This window comes from Cynoglossus semilaevis, chromosome 16, assembly GCF_000523025.1.
Source record: "Cynoglossus semilaevis isolate Cse_v1.0 chromosome 16, Cse_v1.0, whole genome shotgun sequence".
Classification (NCBI taxonomy): Eukaryota; Metazoa; Chordata; class Actinopteri; order Pleuronectiformes; family Cynoglossidae; genus Cynoglossus; species Cynoglossus semilaevis.
Genome location: NC_024322.1, coordinates 10,679,435 through 10,701,444, shown reverse-complemented (window position 1 = coordinate 10,701,444; position 22,010 = coordinate 10,679,435). Strand labels below are relative to the sequence as shown.

Below are 22,010 nucleotides of genomic sequence, written 5' to 3'. Positions count from 1 at the left end.
TTTTTAAGCTTACATTTTCAATGTCATTGAAGGACATTTCCAGCAGTTTTGATACGTATATTCGCCCAGATGATGTTTGAATAATCTCTTCAACGCTTTTTCAAACAGGTTAAAGGTCAATGAGTGGCAGCAAAATGATACACAACACACAGCCTTGCAGCAAAAAAAACCAACAAAAAAAACCCCACACAATTATGAATAATTGTGTGTGTGTGTGTAGTTTAAATGCAAGAACAAACAGCAGTTATCTGTCCATAGACTTTTACTTTGGCGAGGTGCTGGTTTTTTTCTGCTCACCTCAGTTCTTCAGTCATGACTACAGCAGCCTGTGATCTACAGCCATATATACTACATGTCTGAGACATACTGTAAAAAAACAATGAAAATCTGCCTAAAATTGCCTTACGAGTAAAAATATAGGCCATGTCAACAAGTTGATAAAAAAATGCATTTTGAATAGACTGAAGTCAGCATTTTTGCAGACACTATTTTTGGCATTTAATTGAAAGCATTATTCCACACCTGCAAAACAGGCCGGGAACTTTAATGTTACTGATAACGGCTCCTGCAAATGTTCAAATTTGACAAAACCTGTCACAAAAGATCAGTTTACAAAGACAACGATCTGCTCTAATCTGATACCTGAGATTACATGGTACGCCTCTGAATATACAGCAATTTAAACCTTTAAACCCTTTAAGTGCAGCGTCAGTAAAATCTAGATGATGCTAAAAAAGTAAGAACAAGGACTAGCTTTATTTCCTTTTCTTTTCTACAACAGCTATCGGTTTCTGTGACCATTTAAAGCACAGCCAGCGCTCAGAGTATTAAGAAGAGATGCATCACGTACTGCAGCAGACAGACGTACAGCACGGCGCTGAAATAGAAGCCACTAAAGATGACAAATGGTCAAACTCCTTACATCTGGTTTCAAATAAGGACGTAAAAAAAGTTTAAAAAATACCAAAGGTCTTATTCTGAGGTTAAAACTTTCCTTTTTTTAATTTCTTTTTTTTTGTCCTGTGTCTTCTTCCCGTCCCAGCCCTGGCCCTTTGTCCTGTCTGGTCCTCTCTGTCTCCCACCCCAGCCTCACCTGTGTGACTCCATGCTGCTTCGCTGCAGTGAGGCCTATTTATCCTGTCATCACATGGTCATCTGAGATTTCAGTTAGTTGTCTTAAAATAAAAGTGTTAAAAATGTAAAAGCTGAAAGCGAAGGACTTTTACAAAATGAAACGTTTGATTGTTTGGATATTTTTCTTTTCACTTGGGTTTAATCAACTCAGCTGATGGCTGGATTGTCTCAAAGCATATAACATTACTGCTGCATTTTTGAAAAATAAAAATATCAGTATTTTACAATTTACAAAGATCATGGTCAATGTTGTGCATGACTGGATTCAGGGATTTTAATGATTTTTAATTTGACACAGATGTCTATTGGCTTGTGGTCAGTTCGACTTTGTTTTTACTTTGTGAACATAACTGTATAATAGAAACCCACACAGCCATGAGAAGGTTGCATGCAATAGCGAAGGTCACGGAAAACTTATCTTTAGCAAAAGCAACTCCTCCAGTACATTAAGAACACCTGTAGAGAGTTCCACTGAACTGATTAAGGATCAGCGTGGCCTCACAGAAACTCAGTTGGCATCAAGAGCAGGGACTTCATTTACAGTCGACGAGCGAATATAATATGAGTAGAGAAAAAAAAAAAACGACTCTGTCAACAGAGATGTGAAGTAGAGACTGTGTTTTGGTCTCTTTTTTTGTTTTGATTCTGTTAAGCTGTAATTAGTTCTAACTTGAAACGTCTTTTTCAGCCGTGGCAGAATTAACCTTCTTGCAGAAAAAGACAGCTCTGTCTTAAAAAAAAAAAAAAAAAAAAAGATCAAAGCCTCTCTACAGGCTCTGGGTTCAGAAATGATGTAATTTGCCAAAAAAAAACCAAAAAAAACAAACAAACAAAAAAACTGAAGGTGCTTAAGGTGCTGCTCACATTCATTAAGATTACATTTATAGCTTATGTTGTAGTATATACACATATATAAGATATAAACACAGTATTATATATTTGCATAAATATATATATATGAATATATATTTATACATACATACATTTAAATAATATATTTTACATAAATAAAAAAGCAGAGTCAATAAATTGAAAACTTAAACCATTCTGACGGAAAACAGCGTTTGCTGTGGATTAGCTTTTAGCTCTCTTGCTACACTGCATATGTCGTACAATTGCCGAAGTCACAGCTGCAGCAAAACGGGGAGACATTAGTGTAAATCATCACAGACCAGCAGCCTCTGCCAGCTGGCCAAGGAGACCCTGTGAGATATGAAGCAACCAAATTTGTGGCCGACTTCCAGAGCGGATTTATGTCTCCTACACCACGTCCTTGCTTTAATCCTATTAACTAGATCTAACTGCAGTTAATGCAATTAATGGCAGGTTGCACATTAGGAGGCAAGAGTTGGAGTCATGACCAGGTGTTCTTTTACTTTGACGTCAACACGTGCACACAGTTGCCCTGAGAAGGAAACAGAGCCAGTGCATCGTCAGCTCATCACATTAGCTGAACATATTGTGTTTGTTGAACACGGCCAGAGTGATTGAGGTTATTTTAAAACACATTCAGTGCTGAAATGATAATGAATGGGTTGGAACGGTTACGCAGATCCCTTTTATCCAAATATGCTTTAATGGATTTTTTTTAAAGCTCATCTCCAGCTGAGTGTTCTCTCTTCTTTGTGTGAAAAGATTAAATCAGTCCATGCTCAAAACTCATGTACAGAACCAGATCAGGATTATTTGCTGGTGCTGTTCTGCAGCATTCATGTCACTCAGAAGAGAAGAAACTCGCTCGAAGAAGAACCGAGAGTCATGACACACTCTGAATGACATATTTTACCCACTTGATTGAACAACAAGAAACTCAGGGCACTGAGTTATTATCGCCCGCAATTATTCTTTTTACGTTTAAAAATACAATCCCATGCCGGTTCTTTTATTTCAGCTTCTAAAAACTAAAAATCCACCTGCCATTAATTGTCTCTTTGTTCCAACAATATGTTTGTTGTATTTTACAATGTTGACTGATTAAGTTGAAGGAACTTTGACAAACTACAATCACGATTAATCGTGATTAATCGTGATTCATCCACAGCTACCCTGTGATCAGACTAGGAATTTGAGCCCTTCTTGTAACACATCAAAAATACCTGTGAATCAGAGAGGCCGGCTGAACAGAGGCTTGAATGAGTGAATGCACAGGGACCAAAAATAACCCTTACACAACCAGAGGCAAAAATAAATGACTTGTTACTGAAGACAGAAATAGTATCAACCTTGTATCTCTGAGCTGAACGTGACCTCTCTCAACAAGACCGAAAAGAAACCAGTGTGTTAACTCATTTCTTCCCGTGGATCATGGAACATTTGTTGTTGGTAGGACACAATAAAATATTTTTTTTAATTAATTAGAGGCCTGGTGAACATTTAATCTTGGTTAATTTAACTATTATCAGTGAGGGGGGAGGTTAGGGTTAGGGTTTTTTTTGGGTTTGTAGTAAAAAACCATAATTACCTTATCAAGGTCCTGGTCCTCAGTCCTCTTCTAAACCTAAATAAAAATAATACAATTTTTAGCATTTCTTATGGATAATTACATACAAGATCACATTAACCATCATGAATGGCAGTTAAAGAGTTAACAATTCTAACCTCGGTCAATCAAACAACAGACCCACAGTGTCGGTTCTTCTCGTTATTATTATTATTACTATTATTGATGTTTATATCTAAAAAGACTTTTCTGCTTTAATTCCCCATCTGTTCTAATTAGCCTCAGCGTAGATGAGCTAAGGAACTGTCAACAGAGAACAAGTGGACGAGGACAGATGACTGATAACAGGACATGGGGAGGACGAGTGACGGAGATAATGTACAGCAGAGCAAATAAAGGATGCAGGGTGGGAGGAGTGTGGAGGGGCAGACAGATAAGGAGAACTCATCAAGGTATGGAACGCAGCCTTGCTGGCTGTTTATTGGCTGGCAGGCTGCTTGTAGTTAATCACTTCTGCCAACGCACACACACACACACACACACACACACACACACATTTGCATGTACCAGTCTGCACTGGAACACAAGCCTTTCTGCATGTCTGCTGATACACCGTGCACTAAACACGTAATCATGCCTGTGTGCCATAACACCCCCCCCACTCCACCCCCCCACCCCGCACACACAGACACATGCTCGAAGACTCACTCACACACACACACACACACCTCACAGCTTGAGTCACTGAATCATTTTCTCTGCAGCCTTCACCACCACCTCCCCACCTCCTCTCTCTCTCTCTCTCTCACCCTCTCTCCTCGTTTGCCCCCTCCCCCACTGCTCTGCTCTTTCTTCAGTTCATTGAGGATGGTTACATTCGTGAAAGTACGACGGCAAAGACGAAATGCCCAGAAGCGTTTTCAACATTCTTACACAAATATCACCCCCCCCCCACTATTGCTACACCCACCCACCCACTTTAATAAAAGAAGATTGAGTCCCGACATGACCCTTGGTTGTGGTCAGTCATGCTGACACCACCTCCCTGAGAAAAGGCACCATTTTTATTACTGCCCCCTCTGCCCCCCCCTCCCTCCACCCGTCATCTCCCTCACCTGTTATTTTTTTTCTTAATTTATTCTACCTTATCTTTTCCATCTCAGTTTTAACTTCATTTATTCCACCCCCCCCCACCACCTCCCTCCCACCTCCTCTGTTCCTATGAATGATTTTGCTCTTATCTAATCACCTTGAAATGATCTTCAAAGCGTCGTTGCAGTCGAGCATGTGAGGTCACAGCGCCTTTATTCTGCTCACTTTTTGTCTGTCTCTGTCTCTCTCCTCTCCACTGCACTTCAATACGCATATTTTTTGGCTCTTTTCCTCCTCCTCCTCCTCCTCCTTCTGATTCTCATCCTTCACCTTTTCCTTTTATTTGCATCCTGCTCCTTTCTGGTCTCCTCTGCTACAGTCTATCTCCACCTCATCTAGATTCTTCACCTTGAGTAACTTTTTTTATTTCTCCCACTTTCCTTACTTCACTTTAACATTTCTCCTCTCCTCCTTTCCTCTCATCCCATCTTCTTACTTCACTTTAACATTTCTCCTCTCATCCCGTCTCCTCTCCTCTCCTCTTATTTCCTCTCCTTCTTTCCTCTCCTCTCCCCTCACTTCTCAGTTTACTTTGCTCTGAGGAGTATTTACCAACGTCGTGTTATTAAAAAGGCAGAGAAAAAGGTGAGGAGTGGTTCACTGCGTCTGCTGGTTTCTGCACGTCTTGGTGTCTGAGCGTGGGCGTAGCCGAGTGGAAATGTTACATCATTAACTGCCTTTCAAACAACAAGGAGTGAGTGTCAGTGTCAGAGCCGTACTGTTTTCAAACTCTAATTAATTAAAACTTGCGATGCTTCAATCCTTCCATTTCTTTCTCTTTGATTTCCGCTGTTTATTTTTCTGGCTTGTTCATTGTAGTGTTGCATATCCTCTCCTGGTGTCTCTCCTCTGTCCCTGTCCCTATCCTTGTCTCCCCCTTTTTTCTTTTTCACCCCCAGCTGTGGCCAAGGCCGACGGCTGCAACCTCTGGGTCTGGATCTGAAGATTGGATTCTGTTCTGTCACGTTACGAGCAGCACCTGAAGACGCCAACGTGCTGAACATGGACTTAATGTCTCGTCACAGTACGATGCCGTAGTGGATAGATGTGGTGGTTACACTTCACTGAGTCACGTTGGTGTTTACTGTGTTTATGAATACATGAAAATATGCTACAGGTGTAAAAGCTCTGCTCACTTTCTGTTCAGCTGGCTTTGTAACTTGGTAAATGATTGTACACGCTGTAACTTTGTTGTCCACAGAGCGATACAACCCATATGTAACGGCCAACCTGTTTAATGTTTATACATTTAAACCCAATCTAAAGTACTGTGTAGGATTCTTACTATGTGAGAGTACACAAATGACTCATACTTTTGTATGAGTCATGGTTTCACCCAACCATGTCGGGAGAACCTTAATTAACTAATTATATACTTTAATGTTTCTGGGTGAAAATGTCATTTTCCATGACATCGTTGTGATGTTCGCCAAGAAGACGACATTTGTGTTTTGCTGATTTGGACTCGAGAGATTCAAATGACTTGACGTGTTTACCTTGCTGATGACTCTTCTCTCCACCTGCTCGTCTGTCTGCTGCACTGCCTTACGTCAAGCGTCCGTTTCTTCTCTTCCCTTCCAGTCTGTCTGACCCTCGGTGGACGCCTTCAAAGTTGTGTCTGAGGAGGAAACAACACAAAATCCAGTCTTTGAAGCCTGATGCATTTTTACAAAGGGCATAAACTAACTACAGCAGTAACTATTTTGGTCCAGCTGAGGTCAGCATTGTCCCTGATACATTAAAGCAAAGCAGAATGCCCCGGAGCAGGGTGTTGAGGGCAGTTGTTCCGTTTTGGATAGCGTGAGATTGTACAAATGTGCGCAGTATGAGCACCGGTCCACAGAAGACAGGAAAGTTAGCAGAAAATCACCAAACATTTCAGGACTATCCTGGCAGTATGCATCAAGTCATTGCACTGATTATGGAGGCGACACTTGGAGAGCCAAAGTATGTGTGTGTGTGAACCCATGTGTGTGTGTGTGTGTGTGTGTGTGTTTAATTATTTTGCTGGTCTGTGATATCTCTCAGACAGGAAGGAAGTTTGACTTTTAAGTGTCGACTCACTGCGACAACTCTCTTATCAAATAAACACATATAGTACACACAAGTTCACCGTGACTCACACACAAACACTCACCCAGGGTGAGAACCCACTTTGATGTTGAGAGGATAAAACCTGGCCACATCACACTCTACCACCTCTCTGGTAGCTCCTTGAAATGAGAGGTTTTTTTAATCTATTTATTTTTTTCTTTTGTGTTATGTGTATTACTTGCTAAAATACGTTTATGCTAATTAATTTTTGCTCTTCCTCCACATTAAGGGCCATTGTTGTGCTCGCATTTGCTAAAGGTGTCAAGGCAATTTGTTAACATTACAAAGCGTGTCTGTATTAAAGTGAGTGCAATTGCTGGAAACAGTGAGTGAATGTGAAAACCCAACTCATTGTTATGGTCCAATTATTGCTCTTTGTTTGTTTATCTCACTCAGGTTGAGTTGTCTCACGCCTCCGGCTAACTTTAGCCACGGTTGCTCTACATTATTCCAGACAAAAGCTATTCAGAGTCAAACGGTTTCAAAAGTCTTTTCATGAAACCCTGTGTTAAAGAGAGCATGTGCTCCAGGGGACAGTGTATCCATGTGCTGCTCCAGTATCCTCACTGACAAAGCCCAGGCAGCATTCACCGAGTGGTAGTCAGATGTTTTCCAGATCCCTTCCACAATTAAACACATTCAGATTACAGACTACGACTACACCCCTGGATTATTACTTGCTGAGCAGCTGCTCCAGTGAATTCCTACCATAGAGCTCAGACCATCACAGCATTGTCTTACAGTTAGCATTTTTCACTTTTATTGTTTTTTTTTCTTCTTCTTTCAACAGCAGGGCGCCTGTGCTGCAGCACTGTGTCATTCTTTACAGTTAGTGCTTGTTAAAGTTGCTTGGTCAAAACCCACCGTCCTCAGCCCTGAACAGGTGACCTGCTCAGAATGTGGAACAGGAAACTAGTCCAACAGTCATTCCCCTTATGATCGATTTTATTTTATGTCTACAATTATGTAGTGTCGGTTCTACATGTTTCCGGACTGCATTAGAAAAACCTGGTACCTGCAGAAACTCCACATACACAGAGAAAAATGTGCCATTTCTGCACAAAATTGGCCGCAGTGTGAAAGAAAAATGATGAGCAAAATCTCCGATGTGCCGAGTGGCTCGTGCACAGTCCCTGTGTGGACAGTTTGACAGCGTGTAGAAGGTACACACCTCATCTCATCCCATCTTAACAAGACGTCACATCTAACAAGATTCTAAGCAAATCGACTTTCTCACCTTGAACATCACTATTTTTCAGACTACCGTGGACCATTGGAAAACCTCTCACCGACACTTTCAACATCACCGTCCGACACGCTGCCGTTAACAGTAGAAGACGGCACAGATACAACGCAGCCCAGCAGAGGAAAACCAAATATAAAAGGCTAGTAATTAGACTGAGCTTTCAGCCTGTAAATGTGCTCAGAATAGCATTACAAGAGCAATACAACATGGACAGCTCCCCAAAAGAATGAAAAAATAAATGAAAGAGATTTGCAACTAATCCTGCAACTAAAGTGTTATTGGTGGCAATTTACCCTAAATAATACAACATACCTCAAATAAAGTATTTTTTTTAAATGTAACCTGATTGTGGACCTTGGGATTGTGGCGTCTGGACTTGGTTTCCATAATAACCATTCTCATGGTCCTTAGTACTTACTAATTGCTTATAGAGTGCTGCTCTTCTTCACTGGAACTGTTTCTGTCACCTTACAACATTCACCAATTATCATCCAGGATGTGGAACTGCTCTGGTCGTGGTGGGCTTTTGGGGACAGGACTCTCTAAGACAAATGGCTCTGCTTATTCAGTCTGAACATGTAGGGACAGATTAGATAAACAGAATTTGTTAGCCAGCTAGCCGGGCGCTGTAGCCTGTATCTGCTGATTCATTTGACAGATGCACAGATGCTAATTTGATCTAGCCCTCCCCAGGCCCGTGTACAGACATCTATACTGATGTGTATGGTGAGCGTGCACGAACAAGTACATGAGGGTGTTTGTGTAATGTAAAGCATACCCAGATGTCTACGAGCTGTGATGTAACTCAGGTTAGTAGGCTGACAGCTGGGAGGCATAAATAAGGACCAGGAAAAGTGTGTATATGTGTATGTGTGTGTTCTAAGTATAGCTATCATTGTGGGGACATCTCTTTGGTAAAACGTACCAAAGTGGGTACACACTGTGAGTGTGGGGACACTCACAGTGTCGGATCGGACCAGGAAAGAGAGTATACGAGGTTAAAGATTTAGTTTTGATTAGAATTAGATCCTGAATGGGTTTGAGGAAGGGCTGAAATTAACTGTACCCCAAACTTTCGGGAACGCATTATGCCTACGTGAAGTCCTCACAATGCATGAAAAGCAGACCGTGTGTTTGTGTGCTGTATTTATGTTTTTCCACAGTCCAGTTACTTGTTGGACAGGTGTAAACAGAACTGAATGTGTTTGTAAAGAGGAGCATAAGGTAAAATGTTGTACAGTTGTTGTAATATACACATCTGACTGTGTACGGATAAATATCCAAATACATTTCAATCTAAGAATCTGTCCAGAATAAATGTGAATATTTCATCCGATTATTATGAAGAACTCCAATTTTTTGGCTGACTACTGGTCCACTAAATCCAAAGCTTGGTTTCCATCTTTGTCCCATTTGACAAATCAGCATCTAGGTTTCACAGGAGAAGAAAACGATGATCATAGAAGACGACTAAAGCTGAGCTTCAACAGGGTTTAATACACCCAAATTCTACAGTAACCCAAAAAGACGTCATCAGATTATTCAAGATAAATTTCAAATTATCGCAGATAATTTAATGACAGAATTGACATTCAAACAGGATATGCATGACATTTTAGAGGAAGTCTAGCTTCCCTTGCTGTCCTAGAGCAAATGCCACTGGCCTAAAATCATAAGCAAATTATCTGAAAGCCAGAAGTGTAATTTAGCAATAACAGGTAAAAACAAGCCAAAAAGTATAGTTTCAATTCTAACATTTGATTAAAAAAATATCCACAGGAATTGGTTTACAGCAGAGACTTGGAAGCTATCACACAGGAGGGAAGATAATCTCTCCTCTGTGTAAACATTGCAAAAAAAAAAAAAAAAAAGGATATCAAATATTCATCGAATAAATTTGTGCAGAATAATTTACTGAAACTTTGCCATTTGTTCTTCCAAAACAAGGTAGTCAGTAACGGTGGGTTCTTCCTCCCTAACCTGTTCTATTGGGTTCCTTGAGCGTGTGATGTTTGAAGACATTGTCTGCCCGGCAACAAAGGCAATCACATTTATTTGTTATCACAGTGGTAGTTAATTAACTACAGCCAGAGCTTATGGATGCAGCTAGGCAAAATCAGAGGGCATCAAAATTCCCTTAATCTGGAGAATGGAATCATTCAGAAACGCAAATAACAACACATCCGCGTGTGGTGTTGTCTGCAGGAAATGAAAGTGTCCTTCTTTGTTTTCCCCGACTGCTGCGCTTCCAGTGGAGCTGAATGTGGCTTTATTGACGCTGTTAGAAGTCATTCTGTATTCTGCTCTCCAGTTCTGATGGTTATACTGATATGACTTCCTAACAGCGAAGCCGCAGCGCAGCAGAATACTAATAAACGCAGCAGAGTTAAGCTGCAGTTTCTCAATTAAAGTGAAGGTGACACTTGTCTGAGGTGTGCATTTACTTTGTGAGTGTGAGCGTGTTATTGCCTTGTGGGATCATTCCAAACTCACTCTGATATCTAATAAAAAATAAAGTGGGACCACCTCAGTTTGGTTAATGTACAAAGATGGGACACGTTCGCTGCGTTTATTCCACTGCGGGTGCTTCTGTTTGGGTCTGTGTTTATTAAAGACGTTTGTGAGTAACTGTATTTTTACAGATGTCAGGGGCTTACCCCTGTTGACCTCCTCTGGAGAGGTCAAACTCATAACCATCTCTTTCTTTGATGTTAAAATGCCCCTAGTTGCCTGCCCCCCCACCTTCCACCTCCCACCTCCCACGGTTAGCTCTCAAACTGCACACGAGGAGAATAATAATTTTCTCCCTTTTCCCCCCTTTCAATCGAACTTGTTGACTTATTGCCTTCTTTCTCCTTTTTCCTCTAATAACCAAATGTTTTCTGCTCTAAATGTGCATCTGTCTCTGTTTAGATTTGCTCCAGCAATCGCCCTTTTTCGCCGCTCCTCTCCCAGATCGAATCAGCGTCTTCTTTTGTCCGACTATACAAAAAATTTAAAACTCCATCTAAACGGCAAATAGTTCGATATCTGCGTCCGGCCAGACACAAAATTCACTTTTGTGTTTGCCTGCAGAGAAGAAAATGATTTGTCTGTTGCTCAGCGGAACTTTCCAGACCATGTCATTTTTCTTCGATACGAAGATGAACCTGCACGCATCCATGGATTCGACGGTTATCTCCTCAAAGCTTCAGCTACAGATATGGGTGTCAAAACAGGTGTGCGTGTCGGAAAGGAGCGATAAAAGGTGTGTGGTGGGGGTGGGGGTGTTTCAACAGAGACTGTTTTAGTCCAGCTCTGACATTAGCTACTCTCAAAACGCCGCTCAACGTACAGACCACTAACCCTGTTCCCAATAAAGCCCAGCTATGTTTCAGTGCATAAGTGTCCCTGCGTGCATGTGGTTTTCCACCGCCAGTATACATGTGTACATGGGTTTATATGAGTGGAGGTTTGCATGATACTTTTTCATCATGTATGGTTTAGATTTACTCAAATGTTACCGCAAGCAATGGAAAAAGAAATGTATATTTTATCAATTTAGGGATTAAAGAAATGTAAATATTAAATTTCTGGTCATTTGTGACAGTACAGAGCAGTGTAACAGCCCTGGGTCTGGGAATGTGATTGTTCTCAGACAGAGCACCTCTGTTTACCTGTGGTACTTTACTCCTCTGACTGAAACATTTGTCTCGTTTTGTCTGTGTAGGTGTGCACACAGACTTCATGGATATTTTGACATCTGGTAGCAGAAGAAACACTGAGTCAAGAGAAAAAAAAACATGCTCTTTACAAAAAGGTTTTTCGTCTGGTACATGAAGCAGTGGTCTCCTAAGAATAACCAAGACTTTCTTCGAGTTTTCTTCTTCAACACTGGAAATTTCAAAGATGACTTTCGTACATTCTGTAGCTGTAAAGAGAGTAGACCTGCTCATCCAGGAACCCCACTGAGGGCACACTGAAATACTACACTGCAATATTGACACTGATATATCTATAACCACGCTCTGCCCTCTCTTCTCTCATCGACACCAGAGGAAATTATAAACATAATTTACAGTTTCAGTTAAGCTCATTAAATTGGAAGGGTTTTATTACCTCGCTGCCTCTCTGCAATTGAAAAGTCAATCAATTCTTCCAATGGATTCCTAACAAGTATTCCTTCAGAAGAGCATGAAAATGCAAAATGAAATTGAACCGGCAAATTCAACCTAAGCTGCAATTAGAGCAACCCCTACAGGGGAACAGGAGGCAGTGACATACTCCCAGTATAATCAAATTAAAACACTATTCTTGCACACAGTAATGGTAGAAATATCTCTAATGGCTACTTTGTTTAGTTGAATAAATACTACCCATAGTATAGATAGTATTTCACAGTTTGTATTTAAATTAATGGTAGAATAAATCCATTTGGGAGAACCTTGATTATTATTGTACTATAATTAAAAGGAATGAGAAAATGTATTTTCTTATCTAACATCTGATGTTAATTAAATTATTACACAGGATCCTGGGCGTTAATAAAACAGTGTTGTTTAATTAATATGAAGGGATGTTGAACGGGTGTTTCCTCGTCTAATTAACACTCGTCTCATGGAAATGCATGATGGATGTCATGTTCCTCCTCTCTATTTTCCTTCAAAGGAACACCACACCTGGTTCACCGTGGCCTCGAGGAGCTGCAGGAGCAGGAGGTGGAGGAGGTGGAGGTGGAGGCAGAGGCGTATGACATGAATCATGAGTAGGAAGTCAGCATGAGCAGCAGTTTTAGTGCTGTCTACATGTCTGCGTGATGTGCTGCTCTGTCACAACACGTGTCACGGCTGTTTTGGCCAAGGTTTTAAGTGATTTTTTATGCGAATAAAAGATGATTCACAGACATAATAATAATAATAAAAAACTCTTTCCGCACAGACTTTCCAATTGTCATGCATGTTTCTGAAAGCGGCCTTGAGCCGTAATTTACATTTTACTTAGCAATTATCTTTAGCAGGAATTTGACAGGAACTGCCATCTTTAAATGCAAATAAATGAATAAATAAAACCAGTGACATGTTTAAAACTTAAAAAGTTAATATACCGGTGTTGCACTGAATAAATAAATAAATAAATAAATAATTTTCTGAAAAAAGAAGAGGCTTAGCAAGCACTGTTCCGGAGAACCACTGTGGGTTTCTGAATGGTACATACTGCACTTTTCAATGTAGGACTCGCAATGTTAACACTTTTTACTGAACCGGTCCTGACAGCTGGACTGAATGAACAAAGGTATAACTGTTTCCTTGGACACATGCTGCTGAGCTTGTTTCTGTGGAAGTAAAAAAAAAAAATATATATATATGAAAGGTAGCCATGAAACATGAACCTCTCTTGACCTGAAGACACTTCCTAAGGAGTGATTGAACCTCAGGTCGGTGGTTCAAGGTTAAACATGAGCTGTTCTTAGTTGTAAAAAGGCCAAAGTTTCTAAAGGTTGCCTCCTAAAATTTCACAGCAGTCTGTCAGGCTCTTTCGTTGTAACTCACATTTCTGACTCTTTGACCTGTAGCCGGCCAATCTGAACCCTGTCCTCCAGACTAGTCTCTGCTTTCCATTTCATTAGAAACATTTATGTCCCTTCAATCGATTTAAAGTTTTAATCAGAATAATCGCAGAGTAGCTGTGGATTAATCGATGATTACCGTATTTTCAGGACTATAAGTCGCACCGGCCAATAAATGGATAATGAAGAAGAAAAAAAACATACATAAGTTGCTCCGGAGTATAAGTTACACTAGCGCCCTCTAGTGGCTGTCAGTGTGCAAATAACAAACATGTCAAATTATATATTTTATTATATAAGCCGCACCTGAGTATAAGTCGAAAGCTCAGCAAAGGGAGGAAAAATGTGTGACTTATAGTCCAGAAAATACGGTAATCGTTATCATGTTATTCCTGAATATGTCACAGCAGGTATTTTCACACCTGTTTTTATTTGTGACTAATCTAAATCGTAAGGATTTATTTGAAGAAATATTATTCTCCTATTTCACCTTTTTCTCTTTTTTTTTTTTTACATAGAAACAAAAGTTGCAGCCAAACCCAGTCAGACCAGAGTCAGTCAGAGCCACAGAGAGCGACGCAGACAGACTGGGTTTAACAGGGCCGTCGTGTGTGTGTCTGTGTGTGTGTGTGTGTGTGTGTGTGTGTGTTGTTATGGGGATATTCTGTCTGCAGGAACGGCAGAAGGATTAGTCTGAGTGAGTTTAGGTTCTTCTGCCTGAAAATGTTTTCCTGTCTTATTTATTATTCTGTTGGTGGCCACACGGGGGCGGGGGGCGGGGGGGGTTTAATACCTGTCTGACTTTGTCTCTGTCTCTGCGTCTGTGTCAGACTGTGTCTGTGTGTATGTGTGTATGTGTTCACACAGGCTTTACTGATTTTGCAGGTACGCACATCTGCTTAATTCCACAGCAAGACAAGAGAGAGAAGGACCTCTTCACAAAGATCACTTTCAACTAATGCAAAGCTTTTCAGTGCCACAGCTGTGGTCAGTGGGTAAGGTAGACCACTTTTTCAATTGATCGTTCAGGTGGTTTGATTCCAGACCCTTCTGGACAACATGACAATGTGTCCTAATCCTAAACTAAATAGTAGTTTAATTCATAGCATCCATTTTACTTTTACTTTAACTGACATAAAACACCACAGATGGGAAAAAAACCCAATAAAGTATAATAAAAGTTAGTCACATGTAAAAACAACCCAACTACACCGACATTGTCAAACACAACATCTGTTGGTGTCACGACTGTGTCGACTGACGTCCTGATTGTCACAGCATCAAGTCAAAAGTTGTTTTTTTCTTTGACTCCTGTCAGAGAACAACAAACAAATCAGGCTTTGGTCCAAATTAAATTTCTAAACGAATTTAATTGTCTATATCTTTGCGTTTATTTTACTGCTAGTTTTGCGACCTTACATAATACACATTTGTATGTGTGTGTGTGTGTGATTCCAGACCAGCGAACAGTCTATTGGTGCCTTGGGATCAGCGGCCGAGGTCGAAGCTGCCAGCAGCGATACACAAACAACCGAGTCATTCACAGAGAACAAGAGGTGCCCACGTAAGAGAGGTGGAATTTTAAATGCTAACACCTTTTTTTTTTTTTAAACACCACACACTTTCCAGGTTACGTGTCAAACAAATAAATAAATAAACACCCCAAACACAGCAGTGGTCCCGAGGTCGTATATGAGAGATATACATACTGTAGTCAACCTGTAGCAAAAGTGAACTTCACCAGGTCAGCATAGATACAATGGGTTTAAATGTAAATTAAGACGAATTCTCCAAATATTTCCGTTACGGTTGAAGCTTAAGCTTTGATTTATTTAGAGTGTGTTGTTCCAAAGTTATCCTGATGGTGACGAGTTAAAGCCAATGACTTTTAACGCCAACAGGCTTTTGGCACGTGATCGATGCAGTAGCTATGCAGGACAATCGAGAAACAAACAGTCAACATCTGGTTGGAAGAATCAAACTCAAATTTACTGTGTCCAAGCCCTGCCACATGGTTCCACAGACATGTTAACTCTCAAAGTGAACTGAGTCACTGCAGTACTTTATCCTGTGAGCAGTAAACAGATCCAGAGTATTTAGATAAACCCCACACAAAAGAACAGAGAAGAAAAAGTCAACAAACCGTCGTAGTCGTTTTAACTCATGCACTAACAATTCACCAACTATTACTGGGGCATTCTCCCCTGACACAGTAACATGTTACAGTCACGTATATTTCAGTATCTTATACCTCTGAGGTAATTCTGGAGAATATCCTGCTTCATATTTGCACAAAACTAACATATTTGTCCAGGTGAAAACTATCCTTCTTAAGGTGATTTACAACAGATTAAAAAAGAACAAGCAAGAAAAACCCACACCTGGTGTGACTGAGGAGTGGATGTTTGGTCCACTACTACAACACACATCCAGAGGCTTACACATCTGCCACTTCTGGCAGTTGTCATGGCAACATGGGTTTAGATAGAGGCCCTTAGATTTTCAATGCAATGATTTTACCATCCTGGGGACCAGGTGTGTGTGTGTGTGTGTGTGTGTGTGTTTGAGCGATTGATGATTCTCTGGTTTTACTTAAGACAACAGGTGGGAAGCTGCTTAAATCCTTCACCACAGGAAATCCCCCGTTTCTCTGTGAATACACTTGAATGTGAATTTGTGTTTATTTCATCAATGATAAAACGTTGACATTTACCTACATTTGCTGAATTTCTTCTTGTTTCCAATCAGTTCTCTCTGTCCCTCATACCAAAATACAACACTAGTTCCACTAACAGTCGGTTTCCATCGAGCCGGGGGGTTTTTATGACTATGAAGAAAAGCGATGACGTGACTTTTGACCACCTGGTCCCGATTCTTTGGCTTATTTTTTCAGTGGATGTTGCTATCAGAGGACTCAGCGAGATCTAAACATGTTTTTGCCACAGGCGGTTTATTCCACGGCTCTCTCAAAGGTCATGCTTTGGGAACAGATCGGAGAGCAGTTTGTCAGTTTATCAGAGCGACAGGCGACTGTGAGACAGCGGACGACGATCTTTGACAAGAGGCAAATCCGGTGTAGATTACTGCAACACGATAATCTTGATTTAAATTCTTCTGGTGAATCTCTCGCTTTGAAATCATGTTTAATTACAACCGAAACTACATTCCTTGGTGCACTTCATAAGGAAGTCATTTTCTGACCAAAATGATGTGGCTCATTTTCATGTCTTCAGACTTCAGGCAAATCAACACCATAGTGTTTTAACCGACTGTGGTGCATTTGGCAGAAATGATAACAAGAAAAAAAATTAATCCTCGCCACCTTCCCTTTTCTGCTGCAGTTTATTTGACACATATGCCTCGCTCCATTTTTGTTTCCAGACTTGTAATTAAACTGTTAGTGCTCTGCAGTGGGGATTAGTCATGTACTGGAGGAATGACTTTAATTAGTGGTTTTTTTATCACTAAATTGTGCACACAATCTAACCCATCTATACTTTTTTTTATTGAACGTGTCAAGGTGACTCCTGATTCAATCCAAATGATACACTAGGAGTTCAAAGTGATCTGACAGAATACTGACATTTAAGTGTATTTTCTCTTTCTTCTGCCACTCATTGTTATATTTTAGTGCAAATTATTATGAATGAAAAGAGGAGTTTGTGGCTGATCAATATTTTTATAATTAAGTAGTTGTACAGCAATCAATATATTTTAATGATTTAGGTCAAATTTAATTCAGATATTTTTTAAAGAATTTTATATATCTTATATACTGAATATGAGTAACAAAGCCTCTCTCTTTTTTGAAGGTTTTCAAAAACCAGCTGACAGCTAATCCAGGCTCAAGGCCTTAATGTGATGCAGCACTGCCTTGACCTGTCCTGCGGCGATTGACCGCTGACTCAGGGGTGTCTGTCAGTAGGTGGATGTTTTTGATGTGTATTATGTTATGAAATGTTATTTTTGAAGGCTGAATACATTCCTTGTTTTGGTAGAACAATATATATATATATATATATATATTAAAACAAATTCTGGAATTTAACTGTATGCTCATGGGGGATTACATTTGTTTGCTTCTTTTGTCAATCCTAAAGACTAAAATCCATGTCTGCCTGGACAGATGTGTGGAAATAGTGTTGATATGACTCATTTTTGTTAATGCCTTGTACTGTATTCCTTTACTGCAGTATATATGACCATAAATCTGTTAGTTTACAGCTGCTGTAATTTAAGAAGTAATTACCTACATTTACTTCAGTTAGAGTCTAAATGTGCTGAGTCAGGTTCAGTGCCCCTCGAACAAAAGCTTCTTTCTGTCAATTTACATGTTTGTGGCTCAGCTTGTGCTACCAGTTATTCACCACATAAAGAAAGAAGGGATTTGTGGGAAATCCTGGAGAATTTCCTGTTTATTGCCTCTTTTTTTTTTTTTTTTGCACAGCCAACACATCAGCAGTCTGGCTGTCTGTCTTGTTAGAGTCTGTTCTACTTTCACTGGGTGCTTGCCACAGTAGCCCATGTCACTGTCTGTGCATACGCTCATTCAACAGTATAGATGTAAAGGTGTGTGTGTGTGTGTGTGTTTTATTGAGGTTTTCTGGGGTTTCTCTGCCTTACATTTATTTCCTGTCTGTTTCCTGCCCACTATAAAATGCATGCAGTAACTGGATGCATATGTTGAAGTGACTTTCTATAGGGTAAACAAGTGGGTAAGTGGAAGTCAGTGTATACGAGGGGACAGAGGGACAGAGATGGGAAATGTAGTGCCTTATTAATATTAATGTAAAGTTAGAATTCTATTTAGAGGAAAAAAGTGATGACTGAAAAGAAAGAAACATATTATATTATTAATATTAGAACGTTATCTTCTCCATCTACTTCTTCTGACTTCTTTCACTACTTGTTTTATTTCTACATCCACCTCTTTCCTGTTGTAAAAACCAATGTATCAAGTTAAAGAAACAAAAAAACAGAAACACTGTCACACAGAAAAATCTACTACATATCCAGAAATAGGTGTAAAAGGCGAAATTACTCTACACCTCCATTGCAAATAAACCCTGCATGCCCGTGTGGGTCCTCTCACCGCGCTGTATCAATTCCATTCTCCTCCCTCTCACATCTATTGCTGGTTTTTCAATCTATTTTTTTTTTATTCTTAAGGCAGCAACGTAATAACCCCAACTGGATAGACAACAATTTCCATGCACAATCCAGCCATGTCTTTGATATGGAAAGTCTTTCTCAATGGGCCGTATCAGATCAGTGTTTGGACGAACCACGGTTATGTGAAGTGTTTCATTCACAGGCTTCTGTTCTGATTGGGCGGCTGAGTCACAATCACACACCGCTTGAGAAAGACACAGGGAGACCAAAAACACTAAACCGGTGGTTCTCAAACTGTGGTGCGTGTACCACCAGTGGTATGCATGCACTCTCTAGTGGTACGTAGGGAAAATTCATATTTTCACATTTACATTTTCAGTTGAATAAATCTGAAACATACCATGCACAATTACCGCAACATTTAAACATACACATCTTTATAAACATTTCTAAACATCTCTCCTGTGGTGGAAGCTAACAGGGAAGGCCTGTATAGGCTGCTGTATTCTAATGCTGGTCATCATGGTGGTACTCAGAGAGCGCAATGTTTTCTCAGGTGGTACAGAGTATAAAAAGTTTGAGAACCGCTGCTCTAAACAATTCATTTAACAAAGGTGTGGCACTAGAGCATCGTGCTACCTTGTTTGTCCCACCGTTTTTTGTTTGTTTTTAACAGAAACGCATTCACTGTACAGCAGGGAGAGTCAGTTGGAAAGGCTTGTGAAAAAAAAAAAACATCAGCAGAGGAATACTGAAATAGTCTGGCTGTAGTGGCTGCAATTTATCCGTGAAAATATTAAATTGGACGTTTCGCAACAGTTGCTGCAAATGAGCCGGTAATTGTGAGTCCACGCTCCATTGTCTTATTTATTACCATAGTCTGTTTTACACTTACAGATTATACTGGCTATGTATAGGTTTTTAAAAATGTATTAAGTGGGTAAACCCATTTTTCATCATACAGACACAGGAGCTCATACTCAGGGCAAAAATAACATATTAATATAGAGAAGTAACAGGGAGACGGGGAGCTGGAAATGACATTCTTTCCNNCTCTGCCTTACATTTTAATCCCTTCATCTCTGTTACGCTCTTTCTTTACCCCACTTGTCGACGTCTCCTTTCCCTCTCCACAGACCCTGAGAACATTAGATTGTCCTTTAATGCTGTGGAAAAGAAAATGGGGGCAGAGGGATGAGAGCCAAAAGATGTTCTATTCCTTCAGAACTGGGGTGTGCTATCTCTCAGCAGACACATGTGCTGTGACTTTTGTCAGGGTCTGTGCCCATGACCGTCATAGCATGGATGGAGGATTATCCTTATCCAGCGATGATCACATCTAATGACACACGCACGGAGCCGATGCTCTCTCCGTCTCTGTTGTCGTCAGTCTTTGTTGGAGCCGTGACAGAACGCGTAATTTGTGAAAATATGGGGACAATTACATTCACAGAGCTGCAGGAGGATTAGGCCTTCTAAAGGTGGACACGTTCAGCAGTATTGAAAAGTATTTGCAACATATTTTGGAGGTATCACAGAACTACGCAGGTATGAATTTTGTCAAGTACTACTCTTTTCTGGCAGCCATTTCTTGGAGAAGAGCCAGTTACCGTGGCTGTGCCTGACTTGGAATGTGCAGACAAATGGGCCGGTGTTTATTAGCCTGAAGTTGTCGAGATGCATCACTGAGAGGGAGAAGACGTGTCCCGATATTGCACTGCTACAAAATGAAGGCACCTTGTGCGACAGCAACTGTAATATCCACAGACCGACATGCCCTACAATTCACTCCGTACCTGCCGTAAATTCCTACCAGCCAGGAGCAGATATTCAAATGAAGGCAGCTGTTGATTTACCACAGCAGCTGAGACTGAGGAAATCCACCTCCACCTCCACCTCCACCTCATCCACAGCTTCAAAACTAGACTGAATCTGAATTTAAAACACTGTAATTCCTTTAAAAAAAGAGGTAATTTCAGAAAAGGAAGAAATATACAAAAGAAAATCAGTGACTTTTTCCCCCAACTGTGCAAATTAGGATGACCTGCTGTAAACCTTCACCACAGAAAGACAGGCTTTGAACACCTCCTTCTCCACCACCTCCTTCATTAACTACATCAGAGAGACAGATATTACATTTAGTTCACAGGTGACATAAACCATTAGAATTTTATGAAAGATAAAATCAGCATTTATGTTTATATTTATTCTTATTTCTTTTATGTATGTACCCAGTCGTAGTGTCGGTTTACTGTTAAAGGTGCAATTACAAAATTTTACAATTTGTTGAATAACATAGGTCAAAAGGAGAGGAAAGGCAGTTTACCGTTTGTGTGTGTGTTTGTGCGTGTGTGTACACTGAACCAAGTGTTTACAACCGGCTGGATGATAGCATTATTGCTCTAAAGAATTACACTCCATTCATCCGTCTTTTCAGGTTCCTCCTCCTTTCAGTTCTCTTATCTTATGCTCTTTGTCATTCTCTGTCATGCCGTCCAAATCCACTTCACTTTCAATAGCTCGCCAGCAACAGACGAGCTCAGGATCGCTGCAGGCTCTGGCTGCAAAATCTCCCTGTCACATTTAATGGTTTGAAACCTATTCAGAATACTGCCGAGCATCCAAAACCCTTCCAGGCAGGTTCAAAGACACTCCATCTCAACCTAAAATAGATGTTTTTATGTATTATTAAAATGCCAACGTGTTTGGTATCCATTCGTCTCCCTCATCTTGCCCACCTCCAGCTGACAGAGTCCAACGGCTGAGATGCTCCTCGTTGTCGTTAACCCAGCTGACTACGACAAAGTTAATAATTTGTGTTTTCTCTACGTTCACAAGCTGTGCGTAGTAAATCAGTAGTCCAGTATTTATTTCTTAACTAAGTGTGTGACATAAATTGTGCACTCACTTGGACAGAATTTAATTAAAGTTTGTAGTTTTAGGGAGAAGATATGACAACTGTTGTTTTGGCAGAGGCACAAGCACTGATTATTGGTTTGCATGGTTCAAATTAAACAGTTTGTATTAGAATTACTGCACCTCATCAATCCCCACATGTACTTTCCAATCCTACTCATAAAGACACTGCTTTGTGTGTGTGTGTGTGTCTTCTATCACAATGCTGAAGTGTTTTTTTGCCACTAGCCGTCTCCACACACACACACACACACACACAGAGAGAGAGAGGGAGTTTTGACACATGGCTTCACACTCTGACTTCAAATACAGCTTGCAGCTAAGAGCTGAGCAGAGAAAGGTAGAGACAATCAGAGCTGATCAAAGCCGTC

The 22,010-nt window shown here is 40.4% G+C and overlaps 1 long non-coding RNA gene across 1 annotated transcript in view; it reads right to left on the bottom strand.

The window, feature by feature from the left end:
- LOC112488264 (uncharacterized) overlaps positions 1-22,010 on the bottom strand; it is a 116,482-nt gene that overhangs the window by 35,179 nt on the left and 59,293 nt on the right. Inside the window, exons 3-4 of the long non-coding RNA XR_003052132.1 lie at positions 6,223-6,344; positions 3,596-3,631 (exon numbers count right to left, since the gene is read on the bottom strand). This is a non-coding gene — a long non-coding RNA (uncharacterized LOC112488264). The remainder of the gene's footprint in view (positions 1-3,595; positions 3,632-6,222; positions 6,345-22,010) is intronic.